This window comes from Euphorbia lathyris, chromosome 2 (genome assembly GCF_963576675.1).
Source record: "Euphorbia lathyris chromosome 2, ddEupLath1.1, whole genome shotgun sequence".
Lineage (NCBI taxonomy): Eukaryota > Viridiplantae > Streptophyta > Magnoliopsida > Malpighiales > Euphorbiaceae > Euphorbia > Euphorbia lathyris.
In genome coordinates this window covers 129,411,200-129,428,223 of record NC_088911.1, presented here as the reverse complement: position 1 = coordinate 129,428,223, position 17,024 = coordinate 129,411,200, and the positions used below count along the sequence as shown (strand labels likewise).

General features: G+C 36.7%; 1 long non-coding RNA gene across 1 annotated transcript; it reads right to left on the bottom strand.

The window, feature by feature from the left end:
• Positions 1 to 8,104: 8,104 nt before the first annotated feature.
• Positions 8,105 to 8,748, bottom strand: LOC136218178 (uncharacterized). Its single transcript, XR_010683669.1, has 3 exons — positions 8,629 to 8,748; positions 8,289 to 8,490; positions 8,105 to 8,207 (listed from the first exon to the last, which is right to left on the bottom strand). It is a non-coding gene; the product is annotated as an uncharacterized lncRNA (long non-coding RNA).
• Between the last annotated feature and the right edge of the window lie 8,276 nt (positions 8,749 to 17,024).

Here is a 17,024-nt window from a genome sequence, read left to right as displayed (position 1 = left end):
AAGTTCGAGCTTTTAATATATGTATAGATATTTTTCAAAAAAAAAAAAAAAGAGTTGAAGTGATAAGATAATCCAAAGAGTTAATAAGTAGTACTTAGATAATCATATTTTTTAGAAGGGAAGTGATAGAAAAAGTTTTGGAGAGTGAATAAGAAGAATTTGAAGGAGAGTGCGTCATATAACGAACAATTTTTTTACATTGTAAAAGAAAATAATATGTACATAAGAAGATCTAGAAAAAATAAAAATAAAAATAATAGAAAATTACCTAAAATGACATGTGGGCTTCTAAATTCCAGCTTTACAGCTTTATTATATGTATAAATATATTTCAAAAAGATAGTTAATAAAGTAAGATAAACCCAAGAGTTAATAAGTAATTAGATAATCACGAAAAAGATAAAAAAAAAACAGTTTTGGAAGTGAATATGAAGAATTTGAAAGAGTGTGTGTAATGTGACAAACAATTTTGTTTTTTTATTAAATTTTAAAAAGAAAATAATATGTATATAAAAATATTTAGAAAAAATAAAATTACTAGAAAATATTTTAAACTGACACGTCAACTTTTAGGTTTCAACTTTTGATATATATGTCCAGAAAACCAATTCCAATAAAACGATTCTTCGGAATTGTTTAGACGAGCTTTTCTGCATGGAACTTAAAAAAACAAATGTAGGTACTTTTCAAAAAGAGAGTTGAAGAGATAAGATAATGAGTTAATAGATTACTTAGCTAATCACATTTTTTTTAGAAGGAAATAGATATAAATAGTTTTGGAGAGTGAATGAGAAAAATTTGAGAGAGAGTGTCATATAACAAACATTTTTTTCTCTTAATTATAAAATAATGATACGTATATAAGAAGATTTAGAAAAAATAAAAAGAAAATTATTAGGAAATTCCTAAACTGACACGTTGGCTTCTAATATATGTATAGATATTTTTTGAAAGGATATGTATATATTGTTGGTCCCGTGTGATTAGTTCCAAGGGGGGGTTAGGAACTAATATAACTTTTTCGCTAATTAATCTTGCTGACTTAGTTATTTCAATAAGTTGAACAACTCAACTTTGGTCAGCTTGGGTGAGCTTAGCGCAAGGCAGCTTTAGTCAGATGCTGACTAAGACTGTTTTACTTGAGAGATGAGAATTGACTCTCTCGTAGTTAGTTTCCAACTCAGCACTTCGATTTACTCAGTGTTAGTTTCTAACAGTTTATATGCTGAGTAAATACAACAATCAACACAAGCACAGATATATATATTTGAGAGAGTTAGAAATTACTCAGTATCACTTATCCTGGTTCGGCCTCTCTGCCTACGTCCAGTCCCCAGAGTCCTCCGGGCTTTTAGAATCCAATACTGAGCTCTTTAAAGGTAGAGCACAAACCGATTACAGGCAGTTGAATATGCAAGAGTACCGTCCTCTATTCTTCTACTCAACTCCTACTAAGCACCACAACCCGGTACTTAGATTTATCTACCACTGAATATTTACAACCAAACACTCAGCACAACACTCTCAATATCTCAATTGATATAATTTGTTCTCTTTCAGAAGAAGATCACCTTAGATGATTACAGACAATCAATCTAGCATTTACACAGGAATAGAAAATGAGTGTAAGATCTTTTTCTTGTTTTGAAGTGCTTTGAACTTGTATTTTTTTCTCTTGTATTTTTCTTTTTGTACTTCGGCAATGATCCAAGGAGTTTGATTGTCTTTATATAGATGAAGACCTGGAGAAGGATCATTTGAAATGATTTAGCCGTTAATTCCAAAACGGCTCTTTTGGGAGACAGATTCTGGTCAGCTTCAGATTTTGCAGGCCAATCCTATCCTTTGAATTCTTCAGGCGTCAGGCTTGTCTTGTTCCTGCAGACGTTGTCTTTTTGTGGCAGTTGTCTTTTAGCAATAATCCATTGACCCATACATCTCGGAATGTGTCTATTGCGTATTTCCGAGGATTCAATTATTGGTGCAGAAGGTTTGCAAAACTTGTCTTATAGTGAACGGATCTCTCATGTTGTCCTGAGAATTTACTTGTCCTCTACTTTATTCATTGTCTTCGTTTGTTGTCAACTCTTATGCTGAGTTCTCTTTTAGTCAGTTTTGTTTTGCACGACAACTAGTGAGAGGGCTTCTAATGCTGCGTTCCATTCAACTTAGCTTTGTTGAATTTCAGGCTTCTATTCTTTGGTACTGAGTTCGATTCTACTTAGTTTATTCTTTGCTCTCATGCTGACTTTGTCCTGTCTTACTTTTTATATCTTTTTGTATTTAAGTTTATACTCAACATTGAACAAACAGATTAGTACAATTAAATCAAAGCACTTAAATCTAATTGTCACTTAATCATGGATGATTTTGTCAAATCAAAATCTTGTGAAACGGTGTTTCAACATATATATTTTCCTTAAATAGAGTTGAAAAGATAAGATAAACTCAATAGTTAATAACTACTTGGATAATTAGAAACAGTTTTGGAGAGTGAATAAAAATAATTTAAATGTCGTGCGTCATGTAACAAACATTTCTATTTATTTTAAAAAAATCGTAAAAGAAAATAATAAGAAAACTACATATCACCTTCTAAAAGTGCCACATTTAGCAATGGTTCTATCTAGCCATAATGAGTTTTTTTTGTATGAGTGAGAATTCATATATAGCATATATATAGTAGGAGAATTCAAATATGAAAAACTTTTTGTCGTAGGATTAATTTATCTTTCTCTTTCCCATATAAATAGTTGGAGCAAACTATCCCCTTTCACATATTCCATTGAAACAAAACATCAATTAGGTTAAATAGAGGTTCTTTTTTATTCCTCTTCCATAATGGAAACAAAAACCTTTAGAGAAGAATAAAGTATCGACTGAATTAACACTTTGTTGCACCTATCAAAGTAAAAGACATAAAAATGGTCCATAATAGCAACTACTTTTGTAAAAAAAAATAAATGTAATGGGTATGCATATGACAAAAGAAGAATTAAATGGTTGGTTGTAGGATTTGTTTTTGGTTCAAAATCTTAGTTTCACGTAGGTGTCTAAATTCCTAGAATTTATATCTTGATATTAGTATATATTATAATTATTGAGTGTGTGAAGTTAATTCAGTGCTATAGGAAAAGTTTGGAGTTAATTCGATAGTTTTATGTGTAAATTAAAAGTTTAGAACACTTTTAAAAGATTATATAAAGATGGAGGATCAAACGTGATATTTACCAAATTTGAGATATATATCTCAAATGGATATCGTTGATCATCATCATTATCTTATCTTTTCTTTTTCTTTTTCTTCTTCTGTCATCTTTATCAGCTCTTATCGTTCTTCGACCGTTTCTCCACCGTTTTTTTATTTACGGAGTCTCGACCGTCCGAATCACTCGAAATTGCAAACATAGCATCCTTATACATAGATCTAAGTCCTAACCGAAGAGTTTTTAAGTTTCGACGGTGTTTGGAGGGAAACGTCTTAGACAGAATTTAGAGAAGAATTGAACGTGTGTTTTCCTCAATTAGTGGCCAAGGTAAGTAACTATCAACTATATTTTGAGTTTTATGTGTGTATATATATATATATATATATATATATAGGGGAGGGATCAAGTGAGAACCCTCCCCTAGGTGAGAACTCACCTTAGGTGAGAACCACCCCAAAACTACGTAGTTTTATACATTAAAAAAACAACAACCTATCCCAATTACAAAACTACAGCGTTTCACTCTTGCAAATTGAGGATCAACAATCGCAGATCATTCTTCCATCATCACAAAATCACGATCAACAATCGCACCTCCTCCATCACTTCGATCTTCATCATTTTTTTGTAATTCAACCTCAGATCTTCCTCATCATCCATCCTCCTTCGTTAATTAGATCAGCCTCCTTCCTCATCATCGTTCCTCATTCCTCATGGCTCTGTCATTCAACCTCAGATCATTTTCTGTAATTCAACCTCAGATCTTCCTCATCATCCATCCTCCTTCGTTAATTAGATCAGCCTCCTTCCTCATCATCGTTCCTCCTTCCTCATGGCTCTGTCATTCAAAAATCGCAAATCAGATTAAAAAGACGATCTACATTCAAACAAAAAGATTGAAAGCAATTGATCTCAATAGCATCAATCAGGTAATGAAATATCCAACAACTATAAATGAATATTATTCTCTGTTCTGTTTCTTATGTTTATAATTATTCAGAAATTTGTTAAATCTGAAACAAATTGGAAATAATTCAGATTCTATCCAGATGGAAACAATGGATTTGCATGAAGACAATGATCTACAGGAGAATGATGATCATCATCAAATTTCTCTGTCTTCAACTATAGAAAGAGGTACATTCCCAATTAACATTCTTCATAATCTAAAAAAGCTAGTTCCAAATAATTGTTCATGTGTTCTATAGATAATAGTACATATTATTCGTTTCTTATTTATAATTAGTTCTAAAAATTGTTGAAAAAATAAAATTGAGTATATTGAAATATATAGTTCAATACATTCTTCAAACTGTACCTAATGTTCTAAACATTTGTTCATATGTTCTATATATTATCACATATGTTCAAAAATTCAACTTAAATGCAGTGTCAAATCAAGAGCAGCCTAATGATTCTACTACTGCAATTATATCCTACACTCAACAAGTAGAATTTGGGCAGACTCCTGAAGGAACAAAAGAATGGAAGCCATGTTGCTCTCCAGAAAAAATACCTACTGTAGGAACAAAATTTAATACTATTGATGAGGGTATTGAATTTTACAAAGCATATGCCACTGAAGCAGGATTTAATATTAGAAAATCTACAGTTAAAAAAAGAAAAAACTCAAATCTTGTCATTTTTCAATACTGTTTGTGCAATAAAGCAGGCCATAGGCAGAAAAAAATTGTTGAAGAAATTGAAGGACACATACCAAGAAGAAGATTAATAACACGTGTTGGATGTCAAGCGCAAATTGTTTTAAAGTACTGCAATGATGGAAAATATATTGTCTTTCGTTTAAAAAAGGAACATACACACCCACTTTACAGTCCACGATGTATGAAATTTCAAAAACAGGGAAGAAATCTGACAATACTACAGAAGAAGATGATTGTTGATAATTCTAAGGTGAGTCATATTCTAAATTTAAAATGTTTACAAACATCTTTACTTGTACATTTCTAACAGTTCATAGTGAAACATAGAACATAACATCTACAATATTTCAAATTGTATTTACTTTCCTTATAAAATCTCTTAATGTCTTTTCTTTAGATGAATGTTGGACCCGTAAGAACATACAGACAAATAAAAGAAAATGTTGGAGGATACAACAATGTAGGTGCATCTAAGCAGGATTTCAAAAACTTCCACAGAGATTTAAAGGCTTACATTTATGAGTCAGATGCCCAAATGTTTATTGACATTTTCAACAAGAAAAAACTTCTATGGTCTGCATTCTTTTTTGACTTTGATATGGATGAAGACGATCATCTCTGTAGAGCTTTATGGGCAGACCCAATTTGTAGAAAGAATTATGCTCTATTTGGTGATATGGTATCTTTTGACACAACATACCAAACAAACAGGTATTATATTATATGTACTGATTTCTTATTGCAATGTTCTAAATATTTATTAATGAATTTCAATATATTATTGGCATGTTCTAAAATCTTATTCTTATATTCTTAATAAGTTTTCTTATTTACAAATTTTTTTATACTATTTCCACAGATATAACATGATCTTTGGCCCCTTTATTAGAGTAGACTACCACAAAAAATGTGTTACGTTCGTTGCTTATTTCATTGCTAAAGAAGATATTGCATCATTTGAGTGGGTTTTCAAAACGTTTCTTAATGCAATGGGAAGCAATGAACCTACATGCTTAATAACAAATCAAGACCCAGCAATGAAGATTGCAATAAAAAATGTTTTCAAAAAAACAGAACATAGATTCTGCATGTGGCACATTATGAAAAAGATGAATGATAAATTAGGTAAGCATTCTAAAACTTTGTTTACAATTAAATTTTTTACTGCTTGACTGTTCTACTATATGTTTTGATCAGGTATTAAATTGTATGTTCCAATATATTATTCGCATGTTCAAAATATTTGTATATTATGAAAATACTAACTCGTTCTTTTAATAGGTCGTACAATTATGCAAGAAACCAATTTCTTAAAAAGGATTCAACCAATTGTTTGGAGTGTTGAGATAGAACCTGCAGAATTTGATGAAAAATGGAAAGCAATCCTTTCAGAGTTTAATTTGGAGAAACATGAATGGCTATGTCAAATATTTGAAATCAGAAAAATGTGGATTCCAGCGTATTTCAGGGACTTATTCCTAGGAGGAATTATGAGAACTACATCAAGGTCAGAGAGTGAGAACAACTTTTTCACTGCTTTTACAAATTCTCATCTAAGTCTTGTAGAATTTTATATGAGATTTGATAGTGCAATGGATGCACAAAGGCATAACCAAGCTCACAATGACAATGATGCCAAACATAAAAGACCTGTATGCAAAACACCAATGGGTATTGAAACACATGGAGCTGATGTTTATACAACCACTGTCTTTTATGAGTTTCAAGAAGAGGTTTATAATGGATCTTTTTTTTTGTGGAATAGAAGGATTCTATAAACAACCTCCTTTTGAAATTTACACTATCAAAGAGCAAAGGACATCAAAAACCTTTCAGGTTATGTACATCAACATTGAAGACGAAACAAAATGTTCGTGCAAGAAGTTTGAGAGACAGGGCTTACTATGCAGACACATGGTGTGGGTTTGGAAGGCAAAAATGCTTGAATCAATTCCAAAAAGGTATGTGCTTAACAGATGGACTACATTAGCAACAAGTCAAAAAAATATAAATCTGCAAGGAAATCTTATGGAAGAATGTGCTGCTACAATTGATAAGAAAACATGGCTGAATCAACTATGGTCAGAGATTAATGTTTGTGTCTATTTAGCTCAAGGTAGTGAGGAAAATATAAAGGATCTTGTGAAGAAGTTTCAAGCAATCAGAATGGATTTAGAAGCTAAAAACACTCAAAAAGACACTGAGAAAAACAAAACTCTTTCAAAAAAATCAAGACATTGAGATATTGATTGGAACTAGCGTACCAACATAAATTAATGTCAAAGCACCGAAAATATCAAAGAACAAAGGTACAGGTGTACATATTCCAAAAGGAAACAGTGATAAAAGATTGAAGGGTGAAAGAGAGAAAGCTGTTGAGGAAAACCAGAAAAAAAAGAGGTTATGCAGAGTCTGTAAACAGCTTGCTAACCATGATAGCAGAAACTGTCCAGAAAAAGAGAACTGATCTCATATATTGATTAGAACATATCATATAAGATTTAGAACATATGATATAAGATTTAGAACATATGATACATGTTTTAGAACATACGATTTTTGTTTGGAACATACAATAATTTTTTTCCAATGTAAGAAGCTGAAACATAAATTTTTTCTTATATGGTACAATATTTTGATGACAAACTGGATCTAACATGTTTATATTGCATCTAAACATGTATAGCACTAAAATTTAACTTCAACCTTCTAATGCTATTCTGATTAATTTACATATGATTACACATATTTTGTTAAACAAGCCACTAACCTACACAACTTTCCACTTTAAACAGATATATACAATCTACTCAAGAAATTCACAAATCCTACACATTCAGTTGAACAAAATAACAATTCAAGGTTTGGCTCAATAGACCTGATTCCACCATTAAATATCTAACTTCCATTTCAACATTCTCTGTAAATTACAATATTCATCACCTGTACCCATTTCCAATCTTCATAATTATCACCCTAATCAATTTTACTGATGTCATTTGGTTCTCATTATATCCTTCCTTTTCAAAACTGAGATATCACATCCAAGAAAAGAAACCACTAATTCATCCAATCCAATTCAAAATATGTGTTTCAAACACTTCATTACTGTTAACAAAATCGTGCATGTTACAAATAATATATTTCATGTTCCAAAATAATATGTCTTACGTTCTAACATATATAATTACAACAATTGCAGAATATACAATTATTTTAATTATTCATTCTTCCATTTTAAGGCCTTCTCATTTACAACAGCAACTTCTTTGTTTCCAGAATTTGACAGAATCTTCCAACAGTATTCAATTCTGAAATTCTTCAACTGATCAACCTACAATATCCCATTCATTATTACTAACATTATCAAAATAATAACAACAGCCTATAATAAATAAGATTAAAAAAAACTCACATTGTTATTTCGAACTCCAATATCCCATTCAGACTCCTCTTGTCCAAAATAGGATTCCATATGTTTCAAAAGTAAAAACACCACAATCATCATTATTGCTTGACTCTTTCCACTTCAACTTCAAATGTTTTGAACCATATGCACTGATATCATTCAAGCAATTAGGGCTCTCTCTTTTTATATAAAGATAATATGCTTTCACCTGAAAAACATAGAACAACATCTTATCAATATTAAAACAAATCATCAACTACTCAGAACATACACTTAGATTTTCTGAACATGACAGTAAATATGTAGAACACAATAACAAAACAAAAAAACAGATAAGTAATATTACCAAAGCCTTTGCAAAACCCTTATATTTACTATGGACTGTTACGCCTTTATCAAGAGCCTTGTTATCAATGACGTCTATCTTTCCAGTAAAATGGTTAATAACGAAAACATAGAAATGGGCAGCATAAACAACTGGAAAGAATACCTACAAAAAAAACCATTAGCAATCATAATAATTACAAACAACAATTAAAGTAAAACACGATTTACTTTTAATATAATTACCAAGTGATAACTCTCTAAACTGTTTATTTTAGCCTCATGAAGTTCATAACTAATTCTCTCAAAAAAAACATTGTGTCTGTCGCTGTACTTGGTACTTCCAGGAACTCCTTTTTCAGTACACAGTAAAACCTATACAAAAATACAACATTCATATTAATATAATCCAATTTCTTTTTAACAAAAAAATATATCAAAATGTAAAAACACATACAAATGGTAGAGTAGAGAAGAAGAATCTATGCACAGAAGTTGGACCCTTGCACTTCTCTTCAGAATTCAATATTCGAGACCACGCATCAACCACATTACTAACCAAATGATTGCTTCCTGACAAGCTCATAATCTCCTCTCTATTTTTTTTTTTGGTAGAAAAGGAAAAGAAAAACGAATAACAACAAACTACCCAGGAATTAGCCTAGGGAAGCTAACCCCAATCCTATCTTCTAAGAGAAGATGAGAGATGAAACTAGGGGAAACAGGAAGGGTAGTAACGCCTAACGTCCCTTCATGGCCCGCCGCCGCCAAGCGATCAGCAACACGATTCTGCTCTCTAAAAATGTGTCTGAACTCTACGAACTCAAAGGAGGAGCAAAGCCTTATAATAGCTTTGATGAGGTTGCGACCGTTAAGACCCATAGAATGATTCTCAGAAATCATTTTGATTGCTTCCAAATTATCAGACTCCACAGAGAGCCTCTTAACACCAAGCCTTTTAGCAAGATTGATTCCAGTAAGAATAGCCCAGAGCTCCGAAAGAAAAGGAAGAACCCAACCCTAAATTCTGGGAGAACCCAGAAAGCCAGACGCCCCCTACATCTCTAAGCACACCTCCAGCCGCAATCTTACCGTTACTGAGGCAGGAACCATCAGTATTCAGCTTCACAACCCCCTCTCTTGGCCTGCTCCATCCCACGAGATGGACATCACAACACTGAGAGGCTCTGGCAAGGGACTCTCCTTTGAAACTATCGATAATAGAGAAAAGTTTTTTCGAGAAGAAATCAGCTAAGTTTGTCATAAAAACAGTTTTATCTCCAAAAATCTCCTCGTTTCTCCATTTCCAAACTTGGTGACAGATAATAGCAAAGAAAATGTCACCATGCTCCATGTATGGAAGCAACTTTCCTCTAACACCATCAGAGAACCAGTCGACCTCAGAATGTGCCATGAAGGAAGAGAAAATATGGTGTGGGAGAATTTTCCTCCAAACCTCTTTACTATTAGAGCAATCTCTAAGAGCATGGCACAAAGTCTCAACATGACCTCTGCATCTACTGCAAGCTCCAGAATCAGTCAAGTGCCTTCTGTGCCTATCCGAATTAGTAAGAAGCCTGTCCTTAACACCCAGCCACAGGAAACTCCTAATACGGAAAGGAACTTTAAGGGTCCAAATCGACTTCCACACATCCGAGGGAGGATCAGATCTAAAGAGAGAGAAAGCTTCAAAGGCCGATTTGCAAGAATAAACTCCATTGTTAGTCAGCGCCCAACAGTGCCTATCCAAGTCTTCCTCTTGATTACTCACCTTCACTCCCCGCATTCTAAGGAGAGTCTCAAGGCTAAAGAAAGTATCAAACTTTGACCAGATCCAGTCCCCTTCCGAGTCAACCACATCGGCAATCCTCCAGTTGCGTATATCACTAGGCGGGGGGGAAGAACACACCTCAATTAACGGTTTATCCCCAATCCAGTTATCAAACCAGAAACTAATGGACTTACCATTCCCCACCTCCAGGCCAACTCTCGAGCAGAACTCATCAAACACAGCACTAAGTCCTTTCCAGAGGAAGGAACAATTAGCAACTCTCTCTTTCGGGCCCCCGAAGATTTTGTCTTTCCGATACTTACCACAAAGGAGGCGAACCCAAAGAGAGGAGGGGTTTTGCCACATACGCCAAAGGAGTTTCATTAATAAAACTTTATTATTGTCCTTTGCTTTCCTAATACCCAGACCCCCAGAATCTTTAGGCTGGCAAACCTCACTCCAAGGCACAAGATGGATCTTCCTGCCCTCCGCAGCTTCCCCCCACAGGAACCTACGATTAATCTTGTCAAGATCATTAAGCACAGGATCCGGAAGCTTACAAGCCTGCATGATGTGATTGGGAGCAGCACAATTAACAGATTGAATTAACGTGAGGCGGCCAGCGAGAGACAGAGTCTTGGCTTTCCAAGTGGCACACTTCGAATTAGCTTTATCCAAAGTCTCTTTGAAGGAGCCTTTAGACACACGCTCACTATGGAGGGGAACGCCCAGATACTTCCCAAGAGAATCAGTAAGAGGAATACTTGAGAGATCACTTAATCTCTTACAGACTCTCTGATTCATATTCTTAGAGCACATCATCCTAGATTTCTGGATATTAAGCTTCTGCCCAGAGGCCGAACAAAAACAATCCAGAATATCCATAATGACTCTCAACTGCTCCTCATTACCCTCAAGAAAGATAAGGACATCATCTGCAAAGAATAAGTGAGTCACCTGGGGACAGAAGCTGTTGATCGCCACAGGGTGGAAACTCCCATTATCAATCGCATCCTGAATCAGGTGAGAGAGCCTCTCCATAGCAATAACAAAAAGGAAAGGGCTCATAGGATCCCCCTGACGGATTCCTCTGCCCGGGGAAAATTCCTCCGACATATCCCCATTGACCATAACTTGAAACACAGGAGAAGAAATACATACCTTAATTAAACTTCTCCAGCTGTCTGGGATTCTAGCTCTCTCAAGGCTCTCCATCAAGAAATCCCAATTAATTCGATCATAGGCCTTCTCTAAATCCAGCTTCAGAGCCACAATGCCTTTCCTCCCCTTCCTAATCTTCATCGTGTGGACCATCTCTTGGGCGATCACCACATTATCCATCATTTGTCTACCAGGCACAAAGCTACCCTGATTCTGACAAATGATCGCAGGAAGAATGCCACGGATTCTATTAGCCACAATCTTTGTAACAGTTTTGTAAAGAACATTACAAAGACTGATAGGTCTCATATGCAAAAAGGAAGAAGGCTTATCAATCTTAGGAATCAGAACCAGGAGGGTTCTATTAACCAGCTCAATATCCTTCGAACCACTGAACACCCCCAAGACAAAATTATAGATGCCTTCCTTCACTACATCCCAATGCTTATGGTAAAAGCCCGCCGGAAGACCATCAATCCCAGGAGCTTTAGAAGCCCCAATGCTGAAGATAGCTTGGTCAATCTCTTTTCGGGAAATAGGTTGAAAGGCCTCCTGACTACAATCCTCACTGCTTAAAGGAAATGTAGTAATAGAGTGAGCCCTCTCCAAAAGAACAGGTTCCTCTTTGAACAGCTCTCTGTAGAAATCCAGGGCTAAGTTCCGAATAACCTCATCTTCATAAACCCAATCACCATTAGAATCCTTAATGGCCTCAATTCTATTTCTCTGCCTTCTGATCAGGGTAGAGAGATGGAAGTATTTGGTATTACGATCCCCATCTCTAATCCAGGACTTCCGAGACTTCTGGAACCAAAGGAACTCCTCCTGCCTAAGCACAGCCTCCAGCTCCTTCTGAAGGGTTCTGAGGAGGCCCTCAAGGCTATGATCAAACCTCCCCTCCAACCTGCGTTGAATGCCCTCCATCCTCTTTAATAACTTGTTCTTCCTTCTGATAATATGCCCAAACACATTCCTATTCCACCCCTGCACCTTATTCCTGAACCCTTCAGCAGCTTGCAGTACATACGAATGAGGTCTCCAACTCTCATGAACGAACTCTTTAAACTTAGGATGGGACTCCCAAGCTAACTGATACCGGAACGGTCTCTTACCCCTAGGATGCTTACCTCTCAAAAGTCTAAACAAAATAGGACAATGATCCGAATGACAGAATGGGAGGTTCAACACAGAGCACTCGGGGAAGGAAGTTAGAGCTAAAACATTAGCGTAGACTTTGTCCAATCGAACAAAAGTATTATTACGCTTCCAAGTGAATTTATGACCAGAAGCCCCCAGATCGGAAAGCCCACATAAATCCATACTATTCTTGTGATGCAGACAGCGATTAACATAATGATTGGATCCCCCTCTCTGATCACTCATAAAGGCGATATCATTGAAGTCACCCGCCACAAACCAGGGCTCCGAAATGCTGACACTCATAGAATATAGAACCTCCCAGAGCCGTTTTCGATTAGACAAGATAGGGTCAGCATACACAAGGGTAATAAAAAAGGAAGTATTGCCGGAAATACTCACTTTACAATGAATGAACTGCTTATCCATGCTAAGAATATCAAAATGAATCCGATCTGGCCTCCAAAAAAGCCAAATCCCCCCAGCCCGGCCAGTTGCCTCCGATCTAACACAGTGCCAGTTCTTAAACTTCTTAACCACCTCATCTGCTTTCTCACCACTAATCTTAGTTTCCAAAAGAGCAAAACAAGATGGATTAAACTGCTTAATAAGATCATTAATATGGATACGGGTAGCCTTGCTAGCCGCACCCCTAACATTCCAAAATAACAAATCCATAGAAAGGAGGACAACTGACCACACCCCTACCCTAAGCTAGGTATTTACTAGGGGCTCCTGAGAGCCTTACCGAGGTACCCCCGGGCCCCCTCTTATCTGGAAACGCCAAAGTGTTAAGGCCACTTTTTTGTTTTCCTTTAAGCTTTTTCATATTAGTTTTGTTAACTCCCATAGATTTCCCAATCCCAGGATCAATACCAGGAACAGGAATACTAACCTCATTTGAATTCTTCATCCTTCTAGCTGCAAGGGTCAGGCTCCCCCCCTGGGCTTCATCCTTAGAGACAAAAAGTGGGTTCACAGATTCAACCACCTTCTCGACTGGATCTACAGACTCTAATCCTGGAATACTCTCATCCATATGATTCTCATCTTGGTCTGACTCTTGAACTTCCTCAATCATCAGGGCCCCAAATCTGGACCCAGGCAAGGCTACTGAAGAAACCCCAGCCTCCTTTCTAGCTTTGAGGACAGGCTTTTCCTTGACATTTGGAATAACAGTAGCTTTAGGAGAAATGGACTTAGAATTTGTGTTGATATCAGGAGGACGATTGTGAACCACTGCAGGTTGATTCCTACGTCTAGCGGGCCTCTTTGCCACCATCCAGGGACCAAAGTTCCCTTCATACCCCTGGTTCCCTCCAGTAATCCGCACACTACTCTCAACCCTCTCTATAACAACCCTCTCCCTTTTAGGGCAACCCTCCTGAGAATGACCATACATGCCACAATCATAACAGATGTTATGTAAACCTTCATACTCAATAAAGAACACTTTATCCTGAACACAGAACTTAGAAAGTAAAGGTTTAGCCAGATCAACATCTATACATACCCTAGCAAACTTACCCCTAATGGCCCCAATTGTAGTCTTGTCCACATGGTGGACCTTACCAACCAAACCTCCTATTTTACTCAGAAAGTTTTCACTGTAGTACTCAATGGGAAGGCCCGGGAATCTTACCCAAGTCAATATCCTGTTAACCGAACAGTCGTGAGGATTAAAATTAGGAACCCAAGGCCTTAAGGCCAAAACATGATTGGAAATGATATATGGGCCTCCCTTGATAACCGAATTATAATCCTCAACCCTAGTAAATTTAATGACATAGTAGTCATTTTCCAGGTCAGTAATACTGACTTTACCTTTCCTTGCCCACTGCGCTTGTATTCTTTGGGCAAAATAGTTAAAACTAATTCGCTTACCCAGGACAGTAACAATCAAAGACACCTTCCACTTCTCTCTAAGCTCACGCTTCTCTGCAGCGGAAAGTCTAATGACCGGACAGAGAGGATCCTCCTGGCCATTATCTTCCTCATCAGAATCCGAGAACATATCATCAGAATCTCCCACCATTAAAACTTCCTCTAAAACCGGCTCTTCCTCAGCCACCCCCATGACCGTGTCCTTCCAAGAGTTTTTACCAATCTCGCTCATCTGAACCCTACGTCTGGGGGAGACCGTCTTCCCATGAGCTACTCCTACAACACCCACCCTTCCCGAATTATTAGAAACATCCAGACCCGAGGCAGCCTGCCTCCCCGTCGTAGCCCCTGCCTGCCCCTCACAGCCCGGAGGAGAGGATCCCGTGCAAGGCACTGCACCGACAGCCCCAGCCCACTGCCCGACCGAGGAGCCGGCAGCGTCTGGGCAGTGCCCGGCACTATCGGCGCATAGCCCTGCGCCAGGCACCCCCGGCCCCACTTCTCCCCTCGAGATTGGGGGAGCCTTACCCCCGGCATCAGAAAACCCAGCCGCCCGTATCTCCCATTGATCCGCACCCAGCCGCGACAACCTTGTCGAATCTGCCGCCTGTGGATCGCAAAGATCCGTCCCCAGCCGCACGGGCGGCGCCCGCGAGAACCCTGCCGATGCACCATCCATGCCCACGAGATCCCTACCGACGCCCCTGGATTCCCCTGCCTCCACCCCGCCAAGCGCCCCGCCCCGATCTACACCAGGTGCACGCTCGCCGCCAACAAAACTTGCCTCACCCTTCTCGCCCTAAACCACCAGGCCACCGCCCCCTTCCTTGCCGCAAATCCCCTCCAGATCCGACCCCCCCTCGCCGGCCACAGCCCCCCTCTCCCTAGATCTATCCCTAACACGCTTTACCATGAACCCTAGCCGAGAGAGAGAGAGAGAGGAGATAGATCTAAAAGAGAGAAAAAGATATAAAAGAGAGAAATAGATCTGAGAGAGAGAGGATAGATCTAAAAGAGAGAAAAAAGATCTAAAAGAGAGAAATAGATCTGAGAGAGAGAAGATAGATCTCAAAATTCTCCATCTTCATAAAAATTCTTCACCATGACAACAGATCTGAGAGAGAGAAGCCAGATCTGAAAAAGAGAAGATAGATCTAAAAGAGAATATTTTCTTTAACATAATAATTATAATAACAATTTATAATAATCTCCTCTCTATTGATTGTGGACAAACAATCACTATACAACAACTCACTTCAAAAAGAAAAATAAAATAAAATAAAAACAATCAGTATACCTTAAAGAAAATTTAAATTAACACAAACAACATTCAATTAAGATCTTACTGTGGGTCTTCATTAGAAAAAGCATATTCAACCAACATTCTCCGCGAACTAAGCATATTGTTTAGTAAATGCTCAGACTCAAGCAAAAATGGAGACTGTAAATATCCAGGCAACTTTGAAATCCTTTTTGAACGATTTCCAACACCAACTTCTTGCACTTCCTTAACTACATCTTTGCCTACTCTCCTATTAACAACACAAAGAAAATAACAAAAGGGAACAAAATTAACCAAGTTCAAAAACAGAAACCACATAATCTTAAATTTTATTCTCATGTTCTAAAATATAAACCATATGTTCCAAACACACATACACATGATCTAAATTAAAAAACTTCTTAAATATCACTTACCTTGCATTACTATCAGAAACATCATCAGCAAAACATTCATCAAGCCCAGCAACCCCTACTCTAAACACTTCTTCAACAAACTCTTCCCGAACTTCATCCAAATCAAATTGACTATATTTCATACCACACCTACTTTTCCACTATAAAATATAAAAAAATTAAAACCATAAAACAAATTATAATTTCAAAATAATGCAACAAAACACATTTATTATAAATGGACTATACCTTTTCAGCAAACTTCAAATCTTTGTCCATCACAATATCTCTCATGAACCGCATTACAAAAAAACCACATGTTTTGTGATATTTTTGCTCTGGCACACCCTACAACACAACAACCACAACATTAAAATAATGTACATCAATCTAACCTTTATGTTCTAAAAAATTTCACACATGTACAAAACAAATATACAAGTTAAGAATTACCAAAAGTGCAGTCCATTTGACTTTAACTTCATCATTCTCAGAGTATAATTGAACATCCCTGTTAAAATAAAAATCATTAAAATCAGTAACATCATCTTAATATTCAAACATAGTTATATATCAAAATAAACTATAAACAAAATACAAACAAAAAAACATACTCATTCACAACATCAATCCATACATCTCCCTTTGGCAAACGCCTTCTCAACGGATCCAACCAATAAGCTCTAAAATTCTTCAAATCAATAATTGACAACGTCCAATGTCCACTGAAAATAATACTATTATTATTTCAAAATACATAAAATTACTTAAAAAAATATTAAATAAAA